The 13,394-nt window shown below is 40.4% G+C and overlaps 1 pseudogene; it reads left to right on the top strand.

The window, feature by feature from the left end:
- Nucleotides 1-12,551, top strand: part of LOC144529060 (uncharacterized) — a 19,381-nt pseudogene extending 6,830 nt beyond the window's left edge.
- Nucleotides 12,552-13,394: the final 843 nt, after the last annotated feature.

Genomic DNA, 13,394 nt, shown 5'->3' with positions numbered 1-13,394 from the left:
GGTAACACAACAAATGTATACAAGCATATGAAAATTCTGTCCTGTGTTTTAAGTTATTAATAATCCAAATGTAAAATCACAAAAACACTTAGGCTAAAGGTCATGAAAATGTATCCTCCTTAATTATTAAAAAGTATCGGTATCATATAGATATCGTATTGTATCGGTATCGTTTTGGTTAATTTAATTAATTAACCGTTAATTACAGTTAAATAAGGTGTCTAGTAAACATTTAAAAACAATGCTCATGTTTGTTCATGTTAACTAAGGTATTAATAGATGCATTATTTACCATTAGTTAATGCCTTAACCAACTGTTAATAACAGTTAAACTAAGGTGTCTATTTTATCATTAGTTAATGCAGTAATATGCCTTGACTAACTGTTAATAACAGTTAATTAAGGTGTCTATTATATCATTAGTAAATGCAATATTAAGCCTTGAATAATAAACTAAAACTAAATAAACTAAGGTGTCTATTTTACTATTAGTTAATGCAGTAATAAGCCTAAACTGGAAATAACAGCTAACTAAAGTGTCTACCTATCATTTACTAATGTTAATGTTAACTACAGTATTGATTGATTGATTGTTTAATGGTTTTTAAGATGCTATTTACATTAGTTATTACAGTAATAAGCATAACTTAAATAATCGTTAAGTAATGCTTATATAGCATGCACAATCATTTATATAGGTTGGGCTTTAAGTTAATGTCTACATGAAGAGAAAGGAAGAAGCAAACCTCTGCATGGAGACTACGGAGTCTTTTCACTGATCTCACTCTCAACCAAAAGTAAGTCATACGTTGGCGGATGGACACATATAGTGGACAAAAGTATGTGGACAACCATAACCTGTAAATAAACAATAAAAACAGTTTTCTCATAATGAGATGGCTTCGCTGTGAATGTTAAGACATACATGCTATCAAACATCTTTATCAACCACCTAGTATTATAAAATACCTTAATTAACATCACTTGTTATCAAGAGACATTTGTTAACATTTACCTAATGTTTAATATTGTATGATTAACTGTTAAGTGATGCTTATTACTGTAATAACTAATGTAAATAGCATCTTACAAACCATTAAACAATGAAAGAATCAATCAATACCTTAGTTATTATTAACAGCATTTGTAAATGAGAGGCAGACACTTTAGTTAGCTGTTATTTCCAGTTTAGGCTTTTTAGTACATTAACTAATGGTAAAATAGACACCTTAGTTAACTTTTATTAACAGTTAAGGCATTAACGAATGGTAAATAATGCAACAATTAATACCATAGTTAACATGAGCATTGTTAATAAATGTTTATTAAACACCTTATTAACAGTTAATTTATGATTATTAATGCATTAAGTAATGCTAATTAATGTACCCTTATTGTAAAGTGTTACCCCTGTATTTACTTGGTATCGGATCGATACCAAATATTGCAGTATTGCACACCACTACTGGTATGTATACAGAACGGATGCATGTTTGGTGTAGCCAGACCTTATTCCACAGCGCTGTGGATATAGTAATAACTACTACTAATTTCAAGGTAGTTCATATTTTTACCTCACTGTGGTTAGTTACTTTGTATTTTCAGATCAACTTCTTGATTTGTGCAAACAAGTTACTATCTGTACAGATGATAAAAAAATACTGAATTGATTTTAATTGAATTAAATTTAGTGTTATTACTTTTTGTTACTTGAGTATATGTATATAACACACATGCTGTGTTTTCTAGTTGGATGTGTGTGTTTTAATGAATTGTTTTTGTAAGTATATGTTGCTTATGAAACAAAACCAGCACCATGCTTTCCATCCCAGATTTACCATGACTACAACAGCTGACCTCAATCTGACACTGTTCTACTGTATTTCAGAATGAGCAGTTTGTCCGGGTTAAAATACAGAGGAGAAGCATTACAATTACACACCTGGTATTAATGTGGCTGGTAATAATAGCATGAAAGAGGATAAAGGATGGGAGAGAAGACGAGGGAGACAATGGAGGGGAAATAGTGGGATACAATAGAGAAGGGAGGAGGATAGGGGGCAGAAGGAGAAGGAGGAAGTAGAAAAGAGAGGGGGAAGATGAAATGAGGGAAGGAGAAAGGAAAACGTTTGTCTGAGGAGCTGACACGAGCAGCAATGGTGGCAGCGGCGGCACACTTTTCTGCCTCTTTATTCCCCTCTCCTGCAGTCTTTTTCTTTCACCTCAGAGTCTCCTTGACTTGGTTCAATAAACTGCAAAAATAGTGGACGTAGCAGCCATGACGTCACCCATTGGTTTGTGGACTGTCGTTTTGAAGACTCGAGATTGGCGATACGGGTGTCACTTTTTTTTTTTTTTTTTTTTGACCGGATGTGAAGATTTTTGGGGTCGAGCTGGGGAGGATAACGCGGCCAAGCCAGTGTTGTTTATGGTTACAATGGCACTGCGCTAGGATAAATGCCAAAGCGGGAAAGATTTTCAACCCTTCTGAAGTGAGTCATCCAGTGGAGATTTACCGGCGGGTGAACATGGACCACTGGGTACTGCCGCCATTCAATCAGCTAACGCTAGCAGTTGCTAGCTAGCTTGGTTGGCATAAGACTGAACAAGACACTTTTAGGCAATTTTGTCCACAGGGCCATGGTTAGCATTGCTAAGCCTCTGTCCTGATTGAGAGGTTGGCGTGTAGCCAAGCCCCTAAGGTATCCCCTGCATTATTGTGGCATTTTAAAATAAATGTAACCATAATTTCCAAAATGGACATTATACTGTTTTGAAAAAGACTTGAAACTAGTAATTGAGGCCATAAAGTTATTGTGAAAATGTTTTCTCATAGCGTTCTATAGAATTGGACTTCTTTTTAGATAGATAATTAGATAGAATGCAGGTTTAAGACACTTCCGCTTTGGCTTCACTTTTCAGGCTCAGTTTTGTCCATTATTTTTTTTACAGTCGATGCTTGGTTCTTTCCTCATTTCCTCCCTTACCTCATATTGTCTGACATGTACAAAAACACCACACACACACACACACACACACACACACACACACACACACACACACACACACACACACACACACACACATGAACCCCACCAATAACCTTGCCTAGTGAGCACATGGGGGAACAAACAGCGTGCTGCATTTATAGAATGGGCTCCCTGATGGCCCGGTCCTATCAGCCTCTACAATCAATGGAGGCGTCAGGGTGAGCGCAGCCACAGCTCTCAGGAGGAAATGAACAGACTCTAGGCACCTGCCAAGATGACAATAAAGAAAAACAAATGACTTGTTAATTGCAAAGGCTTCGATGTCGGAGAAAAGATCAAGTAAAAGAATTCAATAAACCCTTTGAAAATGAACTTTCCTCCTTTCCTGTTCTTTACTAAACGGTGCTCCTCAGCAAAGAGGCTGCAGATATTACACTGCAGTGCAATAAGCATCCACGCTCATATGAGACCTGTTCAGACTGAGTCAGGTATTTCACAGAGCAGGGAACTGGTCCTTATTTTTTTGTCAATTTAGCATTAAAATACAAGGAAAAAAGCTAAGGTGAAACTTTCGTGGGGTGAATATTGCAACAGCGTTGGGAGACATGAGCACAGTGAGCGTTTTGATGGACATCACCCTGTTATGATATGCCGCCTGTCAGTGCATGCGGTGCTGAAGAGGGCAACACCAGGGGAGCTGCCAAGCATATTTTAATGATATAAATTTGCTGAACAGCCAATTGTTGCCTCACCGCGACAGCATCCACGTGCTCTCACCGTTAACACACAGGTTAGCCGTGATGCCGGGGAATAGGGAGCGGGCGCCGTAGATTTGTCTCCCCATCTCGCTGTAATGATTTGTCCCGGTGATAGAGAGTAACCTTGAGTCCTCTGGGGCCTTGTTCCGTAGAGCGAAGAGGACGTGTCTCAGGTAAAATGAGCCCTTTTCTGCTTGTGTCGCAGTTGTTGTCATGAGAGCGCCACTTTGATGCTATCTCTTAGGATGCATGTTTTAATATGAGGAGTGAACTCATCCAAGCTACGTATGAATACTAGGATTTATTTCATTCATTCCTTGGTTGTGGATAAATAGGGGGAAGCATGCATCTCTGTGTGTGTGTGTGTGTGTGTGTGTGTGTGTGTGTGTGTGTGTGTGTGTGTGCGTGCGTGCGTGTGTGGTTAAGACAGAGATTAAGCGAAAACACAACAATGTGCTTTTATCTCTTTGTTAATGGGCAATGCTGGCCTTTCCTCAATGACACATCCTCTTATGACCTCCCTCAGTGTAAAGACTTCTCTTTTAAACGTTGGGCCAAGGCATGGGACCCTTTTGCGCCTGTATGGAATGCAAAGAAAAATGTCGCCAAAGGGGTTCCCAGAGCGTCAAATATTGCCGTGGATGAGATTACTCTGGAATTAGTTGAAAGCCCCCTGTGTCTGACTGAGACGCTGAAGGAGACTTTTTGCGTCAGTAACAAACACCAAAGGCCTTTTTTTGAAGCGCTGGGAGTGAGAATGTGTTGGGTTTGTGGGCTTTACGTACAAGTTTGTTTCCAACCACGACCTTCTCTGGAGATAAATGAATCCTATTTGGGTTCATGTGTGTATTGTGATAGTTGCTTGTTCCGTTGTGTTTAACAGAACCAAACTGTAAATACAACATGTGTGTGTGATCACTTGCTGGGGTGTTTCATTAAAACAGAGGCTTTGTGTTCAAGCACCCAGGAATCTTTCAGCTTTAGACAGAGCAAATGCCATGTTCTAGTTTATTTACATGTACTGTAGATTAACAGTTTGTTTTTGCAGACAAAATTGTTGCCATTTCATCATGAGGGAGGCAATTATATCTGCTGAAATATTGATGGACTAAAATGGAAAGTACTAGTTTCCTTTAACAAAATACTGTGCACACCCTTGCTGTGTCTCATTTGGTTTTGCTTGCCTGCTATGATACTATGATTTAAACTTGATACATTCAAATAGAATTGTACTAGCAATGTTTGATATGACACAACATCTTGCAGAAGCTTTATGTACTAAAAAGACTTTGGCTTTGAACCCACCGATTAGATAGATTTATGGGGAACATGCCATATACTGCATGGAGAGCAGAGAGCTGAAACAGGCAAGGCAATTTAAACATCCTTTAGCTAAGAACTGAAATAACGGAAACCTTGGAAAGAAATCTCTGTAAAATCATAAGATAATAATAAGCCTCAATGATAGTTATTGTAGTCATGGCAAATGTTTTCCTGTTAGACCATCAACCTTCATTTATCAATATGTATTAATAATTCAGGCTCTTTATGTTTTTGCAGTATGCAGTACATTTTCTAAGATGCAATCCTTTGGTCCACATTTGAACTATCATCTCTTGTTAAATACTAAATATGTGTCCAATCTTTTTTTTATTTATTTATATTTATATATCAAAATTCCCTCTCTTTTTTAGATGACTTGTCTTGAGCTTGGGGTGCTACATACATGAATCCAATCAAATGTGATTTAGGGTGATTAGCTAATCCAAATGCGCACATGAAACTGCACTTCACCTTCTGTGTAGCTAGAAGAGCAATAACTTTGTCATTGCTGTGTGTTTGGATTTCAGCTCACATTTTTGCATTTTTAAAGAATTTAAAGAGGAACGGACTGCAGACCTCAGATCTGTGGACCCACAACACATTCTCACTACCAACTGGTCAAATACTTGTCTATATCCATGACATTGCACTCCTGCCAGATGGCACTTTTTTTTCAGCCTGATGTCCGTCCCCTTCCTCTGTCTCTGTCTCTGCGTTGGCGTTCTAACCTCTGGTGGATTTGTGAGGACTATGGTTAACTGCTCCTCAGATCTCTGCAGGGTAAATCCAGACAGCTAGCTAGACTATCTGTCCAATCGGAGTTTTCTGTTGCACGACTAAAACTACTTTTGAACGTCCACATGTTCCACCAAAACAAGTTCCTTCCTGAGACTATTTAGCAGAGGCACCGTGGCTCCGTCTGGAGCTTAATGCCTTCCAAGACTATTGTGATTGGTTTGAAGAAATGCCAATAAACCAGAGCATGGTTTTCTCTCATCCCAGAATGCTGTGTAGCCAGACCTTCCTCTGCAGCGCTGTGGAGGAAGGTCTGGCAATGCGAGGTCAGGACCCCTTGGACCACTTTTTGACGCTCTGGGTTGGGACCACTTAACGTCATTTTTCAATGTACAGGGTAAAACCATTTAGGTAGGTTAGAAAAGATTGTGGATGGGGTTAAAACATGTATGTTTAAGTGATACCCGGAATGAGAACAGGACAAGAACCCTGGTCTGCTGGGTGAAAGCCCTGTGTTGACACATCCACCACTCCAGCCTGCCTCCTTAAGCGGATTTTTAGTGTTTAATACTACTCCCTAACATTGTCGCTCTTCATGACATCCCATTGGGTGGCACACCTAGGGCGTGAGGTCCTTTTTTTTCTTTAAAGGTGTGGATGAGGCCTAATTTATTCAATTTTCCTCCTGATCTAACTGCGCAGGTCAGGGAAGTACCTCTGCAGCTCCGGAGCTCCTAACCTTCTACAGCTCTGTGCATTGCACTGTATTCGCTAAGCAACGCCCACTTTTGGGTGATCCAATCACATCTGTATGCATTTATTTAAATCCCTCTCGGATCTAAACCCATGCTAACACTTTTTGTTGACACTTTGCTCGTTGCTAACTTTTGTTTCACTGTGACTTTAAGGAGGCCTGAAGCATGTGGATGGATACATTCATTACGGTGCAGTTATGGTACATTATTATATTATATAGTCATTAATTGGGGTGTCCATAAACTCTATAGACTATGGCCTCAGAAATATATCTTTGTAAGTGTGTTTTAACAATACTTTAACTGTCAAATAATTCGATTCGCCCGAACTTACTTCAACATATTTCATTGTTGGCAAGACTGTGTAGCATTCTACAGTTTTACAGTACAGCAAGCTAAGCTGCTGTATCAAAATGCTGACATTTTGACACACAGCATTGTACAATTCATTCTTTCCACTGCCTAAAGCTCTCATATGTCTGCCAGCTATATATTTGGAGCTCGCACAGAGAAACAAATACCTGTGAGAAGAAGAATATTGGCTCAAAATGACAGAGAAAAAAGAAGTTTGAGTGCATATGGTTTCTACTTTGAGCTGTGCAGCTCTGTACTGTACTGCATGCACGCGTACATGTGTTTCACACAAGCACTAGTGTGGCCACTCAACATCTTTTCCTGCTCTGCCTGCATCCACTCAATTACAGTGATGTAGTGTGTTACACTGCTACCAGCACAAACACATTTCTCCCTTTGTTTTATTTGCCCGAGAGCACCATGATAAACATTACCTTTGTTAATAACCCTCGCAGAAGGCTTCAGGGAGTTGAAGTCAGTACTCAACTGTAACAAAATTATTGTTTAAGCTGCTGCTATACTTTAAGGCATTAATCTTCCTCATGCTATTGATTTAAGTTGTAGTTTGAACATTTCTGAAGGGCTGTGTAACGGCAAACCTCCATGCGATTATTGATTATATTAAGGGTTTTAAAACAAAAATGATTACATTGTGAACTTTACCTTCTGTTATACAATGAATGACGATAGAAAAAGGTTATTTGTGAACATTCCTTATGTAATCAGCCGTGCTTTGACCTTTACGTAGAAAGTAGTAATATTTTCTGGCCGATGCAATCAAATCTGTTAATAGGAAAACTATCAAGTCCCTTTTCTTCCAAAATTGATATATCACATATCACAGTTCGGGATGAAACCGTTTACATGCAGTGAAATGACTTGTGGTTCAATTTTAGTGAGTGCAGGGAGAAGGTATGCAGTGAAGTGGAGATAAGAGTGTTTTGCAGCACAGACGATTGGAGGAGACGTTCATACAGTTACCGTCTGCTAGGGGAAAAAGGACCAGATAAGGACTATAGCTCTTAGGGCTTCTAAGGCTCAAATCATCTGCCTCAGACTTGGTGGATCTCAACAGTTTTGCCTTCTAGTATATTAGATATGTGAGACTGCCTGACATTTAAAGAGGGTGGAAAAAAGAGAGACTCTTTCTCTTTGGGATTGCTCTGCAAATTTGCCTTTATGGATGGAGCTTCTGCAGGCAGACAGATGGAAGAATATGCAGCCAGGCTCTTCCCAGCAGGCGTATGTTGGCGACCCAGTCCCTACACCCTCACACCGTACCTGTACGTCCCAGACAAGGTGATAGGATGTTACAAAGAGAGCCCATTTTAAGGTGGAAATGCTGCTTCTTATAGCATGTAAAACAAAACATGTTAAAATGTTTAGATACTTTTTCATTTTTATATTTAAGGACCCAGTCATTTTCACAGCAAAAACTAGGAGCAAGTAAACATACTGTTGTGTATTTTATTCTTTACACTCTACTTCTTAAATGAACTAACTCATTTCCACAGTACCTTTAGTATAACTGTTATGTATGGAATATCATTGCTTTCTGATTTGTCACTGTCACTGAATTTGTAGTCCAATACCTTTTTCACAGTTACTTCCAGTAAAAACTTCAAAGGCAATTTGCTGTCTTCAACCTTTTTTTAGGAGAAATCTTAGTCATTCCCAAAAAAAAATGGTACAACATACTAGGCTACAACCCACACAAAAGTCAAAACTCAGAACATTAGAAAAGGTGTTGTTAGGGTTAGTCACACTGCACAGTTTTATTTACAATTGGTAAAGAAAGTGCAAGGATGAGACCCTGTAGACTTGGGTGGAGAGTATCCTCTCACCAGACCGGTAACCTAAAAATTCAAGATATCAGTGAGGTTTGACAGCATCTTAAGACAACCAAATAAATGTGTGGACCACGAAGGTGAACGGACTGGCCCAGACTGAGTGAAGAGCCGCGGTTTATAACAATGGGAACACACTGCCGGCAAAGCGCCGTGAAGTGTAGATTTGTGCTTGATCGCGCTCCTGGCTGTTAATACCAGATCGCATTTCTCCGCGCCGCTCACAAAAACAACCCTTCTCCTCTCAAAAGGTTGAATTAGTCAACATGATTGAAATTTCATATTGACATTGCAGAGATTCAGATGTGTGTGTGTGTGTGTGTGTGTGTGTCCGTCCCTTTCCGTTTGCCTGATTGTGTGTCTTATTGTAGACACAGCTGAGAAGTCAAGACAGTCTAAATCACCATAAACTTGGGTGTTTTATTTTGAAATTTGTTTTATTTTGTTAAGTAGCCGGCTGCACTGTGGCCTTCCTCCAATTACCTGCTTGGCTTTGAATAACAGGGGCGCTGAAATGAAACGGCGCTTCGCGGCTATTCCGCTTGCAGTGTGTTTCAAAAGAGACAGACAAGTGACTGACAGAAACAGGGAGGGGAAAACAGAATAGACAGAGGAGCTGCTTCCTACGTCTTTTATTTGATATCTCCTCGCTTAAACCATAAGTCTTTCTGGCCCCTCTTTGTGAATCTTGTCTCAAAGCTCTTATTCCTGCCCCAAGGAGTGAGGAGCGAGGATCTCTGAGGAGCTATGAGCGAGGATACATGGAGCAGCCTTCCCTGAAGCCGTGCAGCTGAAGGAGTTGCTAACTCTGCCCATACAGCTGACAAATTCACGTGACGCTTCAGAGGAAAGGACATCTCATCCCTCTAAAAAAAACATTTCCTCCTTTCCTCTCTCCTCCCATGCTTCCTTGGTGGGACGGACTAAGACACGAGGAAGGGAATCAAGTGAAGGAAATGTGGATACAATTTAACAACCTGCCACGTACAGATGCGCTCAAAAAAAAGCTTCAAAATCCTAAACATATACAAAGGTCAAAGCACAGCCATAAAAAGTAGTGTGCTCTAAATATATATATATAATACAAATACTAAAACAGATGCAAACGTCAAAACACTAAGAAACGGAGCAATTACTGTAACACATACAATAATAAAAACTCAAAATGTTTGCACTCCATATCAGGAAATGGTACAAATGCGAGCCCTGATGATTTGAGCAGAAATTAAGTATCAGTGTGATTGCCATATTTTAACTTCAGCGATGCTGTCACCTTCTTTTGTGCCAGCAATAAGTCTTATGAAAGGAGCTGCCTGGAGCTATACGAAATAACTTCTGTACAATATGAAGTGAGCTAACAATATATTGAGAAAATGTCAACCATTTTTTTTAATATTATGCCTGCCACTTTTTCTTCTGTGCAGGTGGTTGTTGGATGATGTTTTTATATCTGAGGATCCGCTCAAGGACAGACTTTCTGTTTTTGTAAAACAGCCCAATTCCCCACGCTGCGCAGGGAAATTGTTTCAATTAGCATTACGGAGTTGTTTTTCATTTGCTTTTGACTAGTTGGTTTATCATTTGCTATAAAGATGAAGTGGGCAACACAAACAGGACTCATTATCATCACTGGCGTTTTGTGCTCTTAACTATCCTCTGCTTTTTTCCACGAGCTATTTGTCTGTGTTTGCTGCCATCTCCCTCAAGATTGAACGCTTTTGCATTAAAAAACTGGGCCACCCTGGCAGCCTGACAAATGAAGGCAATACCATGTTTGGAGACACCTCGTTCAACAGTTATTGAAGTTGATAACTGATCATTTGCATATAGATAAGGCATGCTTACCTAGACTAAATCTTTAGCATATAAAGTAGTATTGTGCGTTTTTTTTCTTTAAGCTGTATTGTTCTGACAAAAGCTGGCATACAATTTGAGGCTGAATTGAATCGAGAGTTTGGGTGGCAGTTGGAATTTACTGAAGGCAAGAATGTCAGTGTGCCACTTGAGGATGTAATTACAAATGACAAATACTCATTAAGCCTTAAAGAGGGCGCAAAAAGTGAGCATTTTCTGTTTGGAAAGACAATATCTACTGTGCAGTTACCCTGTCATGAATCAAACCCATAAATACTACTGTTCCAGGATGACTCATGCATGAATCATCTATTAAAGTAATAAGCGCACGCAGAGGAAGAATTCGTTCAAATACTGAAAGGAACTCAGTGAACATCAAAATATTTGCCACCTTTCTGGGAGCTTGAACTTCTTATTTCAATTCCAGCCAGTGCTATATTTAGCTAAATGCATATACACAAATATGCAATTTTTTGCATATTTGTGATTATATCAAACACAATTGATGCTACTTTAGCTTTTTCTCAGGACCTCTTGAAACAGGAATTGCACTTAAAAAGAAATCTATATCACTGGGCGGGTTAGTTGGGATAAGGAGCTCATCAGAAACTGCAGGAATAAGCCTGTTAATGCAGACTGCCATTTTACCAGCTGCTAGGGATGAGGAAACTGCCACCCAAGTGAAAGGGTCAAAAAAATTAAACTGTATGTTGTTGGATCTTTTCATCAGACGTACAGCCTTCTTTAAATTGTACTATACAGTATGCTTAAACGTTTCTATCTTTCTTTCTTAGAAAAATAGTTCAGTAGTACATATATTAATTATGAGGATTATTAAGGCAAATCAAATTGTATCCATTAAAGTTAAAGGATATTTTTTTTTCTTTCTTCAACATGCACCCTATTTTCCCATGCATTGTTGTCTAAATGACTAATGTGAAGAACTTTGCAACTGTTCCAGTATTGAGCGAGAACGCTGTAACTGGCAGCCGCAATGTAATCATCTAGAGCAGGGGTCTTTATTTTGTTAAGTAGCCGGCTGCACTGTGGCCTTCCTCCAATTACCTGCTTGGCATTGACACATGAAGAAATAGAGGAAACGGGGAGACCTTTTTTAGGCCAAGGTCGTCTTAGCTGAAAAAGAGATGGAGCAGGGACCCCCTACTACATATATTTTATAAAATTGAGTTATATATTAAACTGGATCGTATGCTTCTGTAGCTAGCCAGCGCTCTGTAGCTGGTGCAGGCCAACATACTGTAGCTACTGTTAGCAGTCCCCCGGCAGGCCCCGAGCAGCCGGGCGAGTGGGTGACTGTCCAAAGGAAGCGTAGCACTAGCTCTAAACCGGGGAGCGCACATGGCAGCGGTCGCTCTAAACCAGAGCCTATGGTTAACCACCAACATCTTTGCCTTTCTAAAAGTTTCTCCCCACTCAGTGATACACCCGCTGAGAAGCCAATTCTGGTTATTGGGAGCTCTAAACTGCAGAACATGAAGTTGGCGGCTCCAGTGGCTGCGGTCGTGTGCGTCCCTGGGGCCAGAGCAGGCGATGTAGAATCTCATCTAAAGCTACTGGCTAAAGATAACCGTAAATAGGGTAAGATCATACTTCAAAACTACATACTACAAATCGGAGATCACTAAAATTAATGTTAAGTCACTTTGTATATATGCAAAGACAATGTCGGACTCAGTAGTTTTCTCTGGACCCCTGCCAAATCTGATCAGCGATGACATGTACAACCACATGTCATCCTTCCACCGCTGGTTGTCGGGGTGGTGCCCAGCTAATGATGTGGGATAAGTAGATAACTGGAGGGCGTTCTGGGGAAAGCCTGGTCTGATTAGGAGAGAAGGCATTCATCCCACTTTGAACGGAGCTGCTCTCATATCAAGAAATCTGACCGACTCCATTATCGGTCATAAACCATGACAACCCAAATTTGATATTAGTAATCAGAGGTGCAGTGCTACGCGCTCCTCTGTGCTTCCATTGGAGCAGTCGCCCACTCATAGTCCCATGACCACGGTTTCTGTCCCCAGACTCAGATCAGTTAAATCAAAGGTAAACAAAAGAGGACGTGAGATGTCTGCAGACACGGCACTCCTTCTCTTCATAGTCGTCAGGTTCATCTACCAATCCTGATAGAGTTGGTTCAGGTTTGCCTTGCACCAGCTCTCAATTATGCTGTTATAGTTTTAGACTGCAGGGGGACTTCGTTTGAAACACTGAGCTCCTCTCTCTTTCCATTTGTGTGCATCCATGTCCCAGAAATGCTTGTTACTAACTTAGGCCTGGGGAGCTTATTCCCCGGAGTCCTTATGTTTTTTCTCCCAGCAGTTTTCCTTGGATTAGCGTGGCACCTACATTATGGTTGCAGCTGTTGCCGTGGTCCTGCTCCACGCCCTGCTACACCCTGTTACGCTCTGCAGTGCCCTGCTACGTCCTGCTACGCCCTGCTACGTCCTGCTATGCCCTGCAGTGCCCTGCTATGCCATGAACTACTACATAGTTCCATTATCTTTATTGTGACTATTATTGCCACTATTCATCACACCCCCAACCGGCACCGTCAGACACCACCTACCAAGAGTCTGGGTCTGTCCCAGGTTTCTCCTTAAAAGGAAGTTTTTCCTCGCCACTGTCACACTAAATGCTTGCTCTTGGGGGAATTACTAGAATTGTTGGGTCTTTGTAAATCATAGAGTGTGGTCTAGACCTCCTCTATCTGTAAAGTGTCCTGAGATAACTCTGGTTATGATTTGGTACTATAAA

Source organism: Sander vitreus, chromosome 2 (assembly GCF_031162955.1).
Source record: "Sander vitreus isolate 19-12246 chromosome 2, sanVit1, whole genome shotgun sequence".
Classification (NCBI taxonomy): domain Eukaryota; kingdom Metazoa; phylum Chordata; class Actinopteri; order Perciformes; family Percidae; genus Sander; species Sander vitreus.
This window is presented reverse-complemented; position numbering and strand designations above follow the sequence as displayed.